Source organism: Aquila chrysaetos, chromosome 16 (assembly GCF_900496995.4).
Source record: "Aquila chrysaetos chrysaetos chromosome 16, bAquChr1.4, whole genome shotgun sequence".
NCBI lineage: Eukaryota > Metazoa > Chordata > Aves > Accipitriformes > Accipitridae > Aquila > Aquila chrysaetos.
The window spans coordinates 22,615,723-22,623,766 of NC_044019.1; positions in this window are offsets into that span (position 1 = coordinate 22,615,723).

Genomic DNA, 8,044 nt, shown 5'->3' on the forward strand with positions numbered 1-8,044 from the left:
GAAGATACTCCTTATGCCGGGCAGTTTCAGGTGGGGTGGGAGAGGGTACTGTGAAGTTTTTAGCCTGTCTGGTAAATCCACGCTCCTTTTAAATTATTTGCTCTGAAATACCATGTTCCCTTTTTAGACAGGAGGTCTCAAAGGCTGCAGTCTGCTAGTTCCTAAGCTACAGAGGGACTCGGATCCACGTTCACAAAATGTACTCTTAGACACCTGACTTCTGTTCATTTCATTAGGAACTGGGTTGCAAAATGCTTCGTGAATCTGGGACCAAGTGATTTGCTTAGGGTCAAAAGGAAAACTGTGGTGGAGCAGGTTTCAGGTTTCCCAAGTGTTACAGTGATTCCCTAAGGAGTCTAGGAAGTGACAGCACTTGCTCAAGATAGATTTAGCTCTCTTTTTGTTTTTAATCTCTTGTTCAAATGTTCCTGGGGCATTTGTGTTGAGAGTAGGGAGGAGGATGGATAGATTCAGTGAGGTGTGTTTCAAAGGCATCTTTAATTTTAGATAGGTAGTTTTTTCTGTTTGTAGCAGTCAGAATAAGCTAAGTATCTATCTATCTATCTATCTATCTATCTATTTATTTATTTATTTATTCCTAACACTTCTTACACAAGCCATTTCAGTGGGAGAACATACACTGACTCTGAAATTATCATCCTGGACATGAAGGGTAGATTTCAATTCAGAAAATCAGATGAGACATGTTCAGTATCACTCCTGTACTTTTAAGTATGCTGGCTTTGAGTCCAATGCTCTTGCACTGAAGTAATCTAAAATTTATTGTGTCAATACTAGACAGTGCTTTACCTAGTATTGCAGTGTATGACAACCGAGAAGACAATTGCTTTTCCTTGTTTGTATTTATATTGATATGTTTGTGATGCAGACTTATGCTGTACAGGAGGGATGCGCCAGAGTGCTTCACTGCATGTTTCAATTCATTGCTAGGTGAGCAACACCCCACGATATGCTTTGGAAAGAAATCCAACCACATGCATGGGAAGACAGCATTCCCTTTTCTCCTCTGCCTTGTACTGCCTTGTACAATCGAAGGACTAGGCCTGCTTGATGCACTGTGGTAAATGCTTGCCCTGCTGTAGATTCAACCATGTTTCTCACTTCTGTTCCATTTAGATCAGTGAAAGTTTGTTTTCAGTCAGAGCCCATGATATCTATCCTTGATGTGGTTCATCCACTATATGAATGAACTTTAATTTCTGCCTTTTGTTGTCTCCCTATTGGTACAGCTTTGTAATGAGTACAGGGTGGCATTCAGTGACAGTTTCTTCTTGCACAGTGGAGCCTGAATAGCACAGTGAGGCTGAATACAGAAAACTGCAAAGGACTGTTAGTACGAAATAAAGGTACCTTTTGTTTTTCTGTCCAAATACAATAAGCTATATTTGTATTACAACAAGTTATACATTCTACAGACTGTACATTTCAGGGTAAATAAGTTCCGTTTCATTAATGGGCTTGTACTTTCAAGGTGTCCTCAATTTGCCCTTAATCCATCAGGAACTTAAGATGTTGAATATTTTTTAGGTCTCAAGTGTGAAGGAAGATGATCCTTCTTTGCATTCCAAACAGCAAGGCATTATTATAAAGCAGAAATCTTGCATATTTTTCAGGTTAAAGGAGGCTAAGGAATAGTAGCTTTTCTGTTAAAGTCTTTCTTAAATATTAGCTGCAGATACATATACTGAGAAAAATATGGTTTCAACACAGGGAAGGGGTAGAAAAGATTTTTGATTGAAAGTTAAAGGGCATCATCGTATTTTACTGTGTGCCAAATGACAAGCTCAGATAAATGTTATTTTTAGGAAGAATCTATCCTACTGCAGGGAGTAGAGTAGATGTATTGTATAGCAATTTATACTTCAGGATTTAGTTCTGTATACACTTATTTCTATTAGTTACTTATAAGCACTGTTATTATTCAGGACTTATGGATCACAAAATTAAAGACAAAAATGCTATTTCAGTAAAAGAGGAACAGCAAGATTTAACGCTTCTGCGTATCTTCTAGAAGAAACTGTTATTTTGGTGTCATTTAATTTGTGAACATCTGCTCTAATAAGTGATATGATGATTCAGTAGGTTAGAAGGCAGAAATGTTTTCTCTGGCTAGTAAAATATTTTTTATTACTCATAGCTTAATGGAGGATTAGCATTTTTCCTAGCTTTGAAATATATAGAAAATGTGAAAAGACACTGGTAAGTAGAAATGGTACTAATTTGTCATTCTTTGATCTATTTTACAAGAAAATATTTCCAGAATTGATTAGTGATACTGGACAACTCAATTCTTAAGTGAAAGGGAATGACTGTAAAGAGATTTACTTTTGAATTGATGCAGAAGAAGTGCATTTTAAATTGTCTCATCATTGGGCACCCAGAAATCAAGATGTTCAGACCACTAGCTATTTTTGAAAATTTCTGCCCTGATGGCTTGACTGATTTTGTTTCTTTGGGAGGAAAGAACAAGTTATATTTCAGCCTGTTTGATTTCTGTAGTTTTGACCTATACCTAATAGAAGCGACCAAAGAATCCACAGTGTTTTCGAGCATAGTCTTGGTTGTACTGGCACATGGAACAATATATGTGATTTAAAAGGTTTGCTTAATAGTCAGACACCATATATTGTAGCATTGTCTAAAGAAATACTCCTAATACTTTTGACCTTGGTTCTATGCCTGAAAAGCTTCTCTTGATGTCAGACTGACACTGAAAATGCACGTTACATGAATGGCAGTTTGAGGTGGTAAAAAAAAGTATTAGGGAACAGCGAGGGCTGGCGAGCCCCTTGCTAGGGACTGGGGAGCCAGGAGCTGGGGGGGATCACACAGCCATCAGGGCTGGGACCTCGCCAGCCAGGGCCCGTCCCACTGAGCAGGGCAGGACCGGCAACGGCATCCTTGGGCAGCCCACAACTCAGTCCTGCAGCATAGCCCAAGCAGAGGCTGAAGACACAGGATTAGGTTTAAATGGGGCTCCTGGACCCATAGGCAGTGGGGGTGGGTGGGGGCACCAGGTGAGGCTAGTTAGGGCCGTTAAGGCCTATTAGAGCACTCTTGGCCCTGACAAAAACCTTGCATTTGCTGGTAACCATATTTATTAGGTCTAGGTCTGTTCTACTAAGATGCAGTTGTGGCTAAAGGTTTGTATTGCTCCAGTCAAAATTGAAAACATAAATTTTTCAGAGCCTTAAACAGTGAGCAATTGTTGAGCTTTTTGCTACTCTTGATTTTTGGCTCTTCAGCATCCCCGGTTCTTATTTCTTCAGCATTATATTGCTAGCGCCGATGCATCTATGACTATTTCTCCTAAACTGTGTTGCTGCTTGCCTTTTGTAGACAGCTTACTTGTGTGGATAGGTCAGAATGTCTTCAAAGGCAAAGCTGTTTTTCAGCTGTTGAAGGGATGGGTCCCAAAGATGCTATCATTTGTTACTGGGAAGCAGGGAAATAATTAATGATGTTCTGATATGGACTGACATCTAGAAAGGTGTTAAAGAGTCATGTATAGTACTTTTTAATCTTTTGACGGAGACAATTAGTATTTTGCTGTGCTTTCAGTAGCTAGTGTCACTGTTGGAACTGTTGCAGATGCTGGTATTAGGAAAACATGCTCAGCCACAGGAAATATCTAGAAATTTCTGTTTTGTATGTATCATAAGGTATCTTAGCTCTGGTACTATCCCTTTATGATAATGGTTGAAATACTTGATAAGGTATCTAAAAAATGAGTAATTTTTACCCCAAATCCAGTTTTTCTTTGTGTTTTATAAATAGGAGGGGAAAAAAAACATCCTCTAGCCTGATATGAAAAAATGCTGGGGTGATGGTCTTCGCTTACTTTGTTTGCCAAAGGTGGGAGGTGACCTATGTGGCTTGTACATAAGTTCTGAATGTAGAATATGACTAGTTGTTAAAAAGAAGATTGGACCTGGAATGTCATAGTTTCAAAGAAAGCCAGAGTGGTTTTGCCAATATTTGTGCACACAGGTGGGAAACTGCACATATTTGAGAAGCAGAGTTTTCTGACAGCAGTTTTCGTGGGACCATCCATGCCTGCAGACTCAAAAGTGCTGGAGAATTCCAGAGTCCCTGTCAGACCAAACACCAAGCTTTAAGTTCTGAGGATCACAAAGCAAAACTCCACCTCTTTCCTAAGGCTCGCTTCTTCACGGAGCCTTCAACTGCCCTCATCACCTCTCTAGCCCACTGACAGTCCCAGGGAGGAACAATCATAAGCTATGAAAATATGAAGGGGAAGGAGAACATCCATTCCAAATTGTGTGGATTAAAAGCCTTAAACAAAAGATGCAATCAATATATTGCAATGCCTTCCTTCAGCTTTCTCTGAACACCCAGTCTTTGGTGCAGTGCTGTGATCATTTTCTGGATCCTTTTTCTGTGATGAGCACCTAGTTTTTGTGGTTTTCTGGGGTAAATGAGTCCAAGCAGATGCAGGAACTAAGTCTAGAATGACAGAAAACTTCACAAATTCAATGTATTGTGAGCAAAGTTAGGAGTTTTTTGTTATTATTTTTCAGTAACTACCGTTAAGAGTGTTATGTTAATTAGAGAGATTCACAGTTGCCTCCAAAGGCAGATTCATTATTATATCCTTTCCAGCCTTTATATTGTTATATGTTGAAGCTTCCTATTTCTAATGATTGGTATTTTACATTGTAAAGGATTAAAAGCTTTTTCCCATTTGGAACTGATTTTTTTATAAATAGGCAGTTTACCACCTGTAACTGCATGCTATTAAGGCAGGGCTGTAGTAGTTTGTATGTCAGTGGTACGCAGTCCTTAGAAGAAGGAAGGGCTACAGTAGAAGTCCCACTTTCAGTGAATTGGAAAGAGCTACCTGGTGATGCCATTTGCAGCTTGCTGCTTCAGCAGAAGCAACCATTCAGCTCAAACAAAAAAATGTGCTGTTGCATTGCTCCGAGTCTGTATGCTGTCTGATCACACGCTGTGCAAGAAGGAATAGAAGGGTAGATTTCTTAAGCTGATACAGCTAGTATCAGAGACTATTTTTTTTCCACATTGATAGTGAGCTTCATGCACTTGGGGGAAAATGCATTTAAATCCCAGGATTAAGGAGAACTCGGCAGGAATTACTCTGCTTCTGCAGTAACCCATGGTGTTTCAGATTGCAGAGAAGCTTTTCTTTGTTCTTTCTGAAAGTTCAGACACCTCTCTCTTTTCCTGCTAGATTTACAGATAGTGGTCTTGCCTGAAATCATTTAAGGTGGATCATATTTCTCTTTTACTAGGTGTTATTACCCAAATAAATACTTCTGACAGAAACATGTTCAAAATTGTATTGTCCCCACTCCATACAGACAAGCAGGCTCTCTGTGATAAAAAAGATCTAAAAAATTATTTAACTATATAAATTATCTTGTAAATACATACACATACATTCTTACATAGAAATAGGCATCAAGCAGGACGTTACATCTGCAGGATTAAGATCCCTATTTATGAAGATATGAAAATATGCAGCATTTTGCAGAGCCCGATCCTGAAAAATCAGAACCAGAGACGTGTAGGAATCTAAGTTTTGGAGCTTGGCCTCATCTCTGTTCATACCACTGATTTTAATATTGGGCTATATAAAAGTAGCCTTTGTTTTTGGAAGAGGGAGGAGGTCAGTAATGCAGAAGATATAAGTGGAATTATGAGTACGTTAATGTGACAGGGCTCATACAGGACAAGGCACAGTGCTCAGGTATTGGAGCCATTTCCAAACAAATTTGCTCAGGACCTGGAGCAGCCAGCCCAGAATACAAGGGAGGGATCACTATGAAATGTATCTGTACTATTTCCTGTCCTAAGATAACACAAATCCCTTCGAATGCCATTGCGTTGTGCTACAGATATTTTTTTCTACACCTGTTCATCAGCTATTGTAAATTAACATAACATCTGTGGATTTGTGGAGTGTTTTCTTGAAGTGATTTTTTTTCTTAAAGGGATGGAATTAAAATGAAAAAGAACAGCCATGTGGAAGAGCAGGTCTTTAAGGTGGTTTCGGTTTTGCAAACCAGAACAGAAAAGGATGTTTGCTTCCCTCACATTCCTCTTGATTTAATATAAGCAAATAACAGACACTTTTTTAGAGTCCAGTACAACCCACCCCCCCCAACCCCCCTTTAGTTTAATTTTCATTTTCATTTGAATTTATTTTTGTTTTCTTACTGTTGAGAATGTTGCAGACAACAAGGTTTGGTACTCTAATTCTAATACAGTGATGCTGAGAAAAGAATAGAGGAGAAGGACTTGTAACTTCATTACTGTTTGGTCTACAGACATTATTCTTAGGAATAATGTGTGCAGTACAGCTCACAAGCAGATTTATTAGGACTATGCATATATAAAATGCCTCTAAGCAATGAAAACCTTAGGCTGTTTGGTCAGATCTTTAAATGATAAATTGATTTACTTAACAGCAAACATCTGCATGCATTTGACATTACCTGAGTTTTATAGTTTCTATAGACACAAGGAGCTGAAGGAAATTGAATTTTACAAACCTTGGGAAATTGTATTTAATTGCATACCTACTTATTTTCTGTTCTGGAGATCTGATATAGTTGATATTTTAGGATGACTGGATTTTATTGATGTGAGGCTCCTTGTTATGAAAAGGACACAACAGTCCTGTTCCACTGGTATTTTTTGTTTTATGAAAATATTTCTGTATTTTTCATATCAGATGTGATATTTTTTCCCCACCAGATGTCACGCAAACAAGCCATAATTATGCAGGCATGTATTCAGTGTATTAGAGTGCAGGGAACCTGCTCAATGACTGACTAATATTGACAAATGCTTGCTGAATGCTGTACCTGTATAAATACAGCATTTACTTGTTCCAAATCACCTACAGTTGTTTTTGTTTTGAGATTTATATACTCAGTAATATTTTATAGTTTATATTTTCAACCTATACAAAGAAGGTATTGTATTAAATGAAGAAAATCCTGAGTTTTAACGCTGTAGTTAAATTTACCACAGAGTTTCTCATCTGACTTGCTATTTCCTTCTGCTCTTGTTAAGTTCATGGGGAATTTTTCCATTTATTTTATAAATTCAGAGTTTGTTTTAAAGCTTTATGCTCTAGAAGCAAGTGATTTGATCATATACAGCCTTAGTTTTGAGACTTCGATGTTTTTCACTGCTTTGTATGGTGTGGGTCACTGAAAACCTCTTGGTGGACTGGTAGTCATCCACATAAAATATTAAATGATGAAATATTAAATTATGAAAAAATAATTAGTGATGTAGATAATACCCAGGAGGTTCCATTCATAATCTCTCTCTCGATATTATATAAAGAATAGTGTATATTACGTACAATCATTGAAGAGGCCATGGAGCTACTTTCAAATTTCATGGACCCAAAAGAGTCATGAGTGATAAAGCGAACCCCTCAGAAATGATGCATTTCTGCAAAGGCTCTGGTATTCCTTGCAGGCCAGCACACCCCCAGGACGACACGTTTGCAGGGTTTCTCCGTGACTAGAGGATCCTGTAGTCCTGCCAGGGGGAACCCTGGAGGGAGGACTCCCTGAGGAACTGCGGAGGTCCTGAATCTCCTTGGGTGTGCTCTGTCTATTGCTCCCGAATCCACTCAGTCTTTCCTGCTTTCTTCTGCAGAGACTCTGGACTTGTAGAAGAGACAGTGCTGTGAGAATAGGCAACCTCCACTTACGTGTGACTTTAAAGAAGAAAGGCTTTTGTTTCTTTGTCACTTCACAGCCAACTCTTCCAGAAATGCGAGAAGAACAATATGATTTGTCCTAAAAGGACTTGAGTACGTAACCGCCAGGCATTTTCCTCAGAGGGAAGAAAGAAAGTTCAGACTCCATAAATGACAATCCAGATGAGTCTTCCTCCCTTTTCCTTTAGCTAGAACTTTCCCTTCCTAATCCAAAATGATTATCAGTTACAAGTGGCCCTGTTTCTTGAGGGTTGCTTCTTTTTCAATCTGTATCAGCATGCTTTTTTAACCGAATTG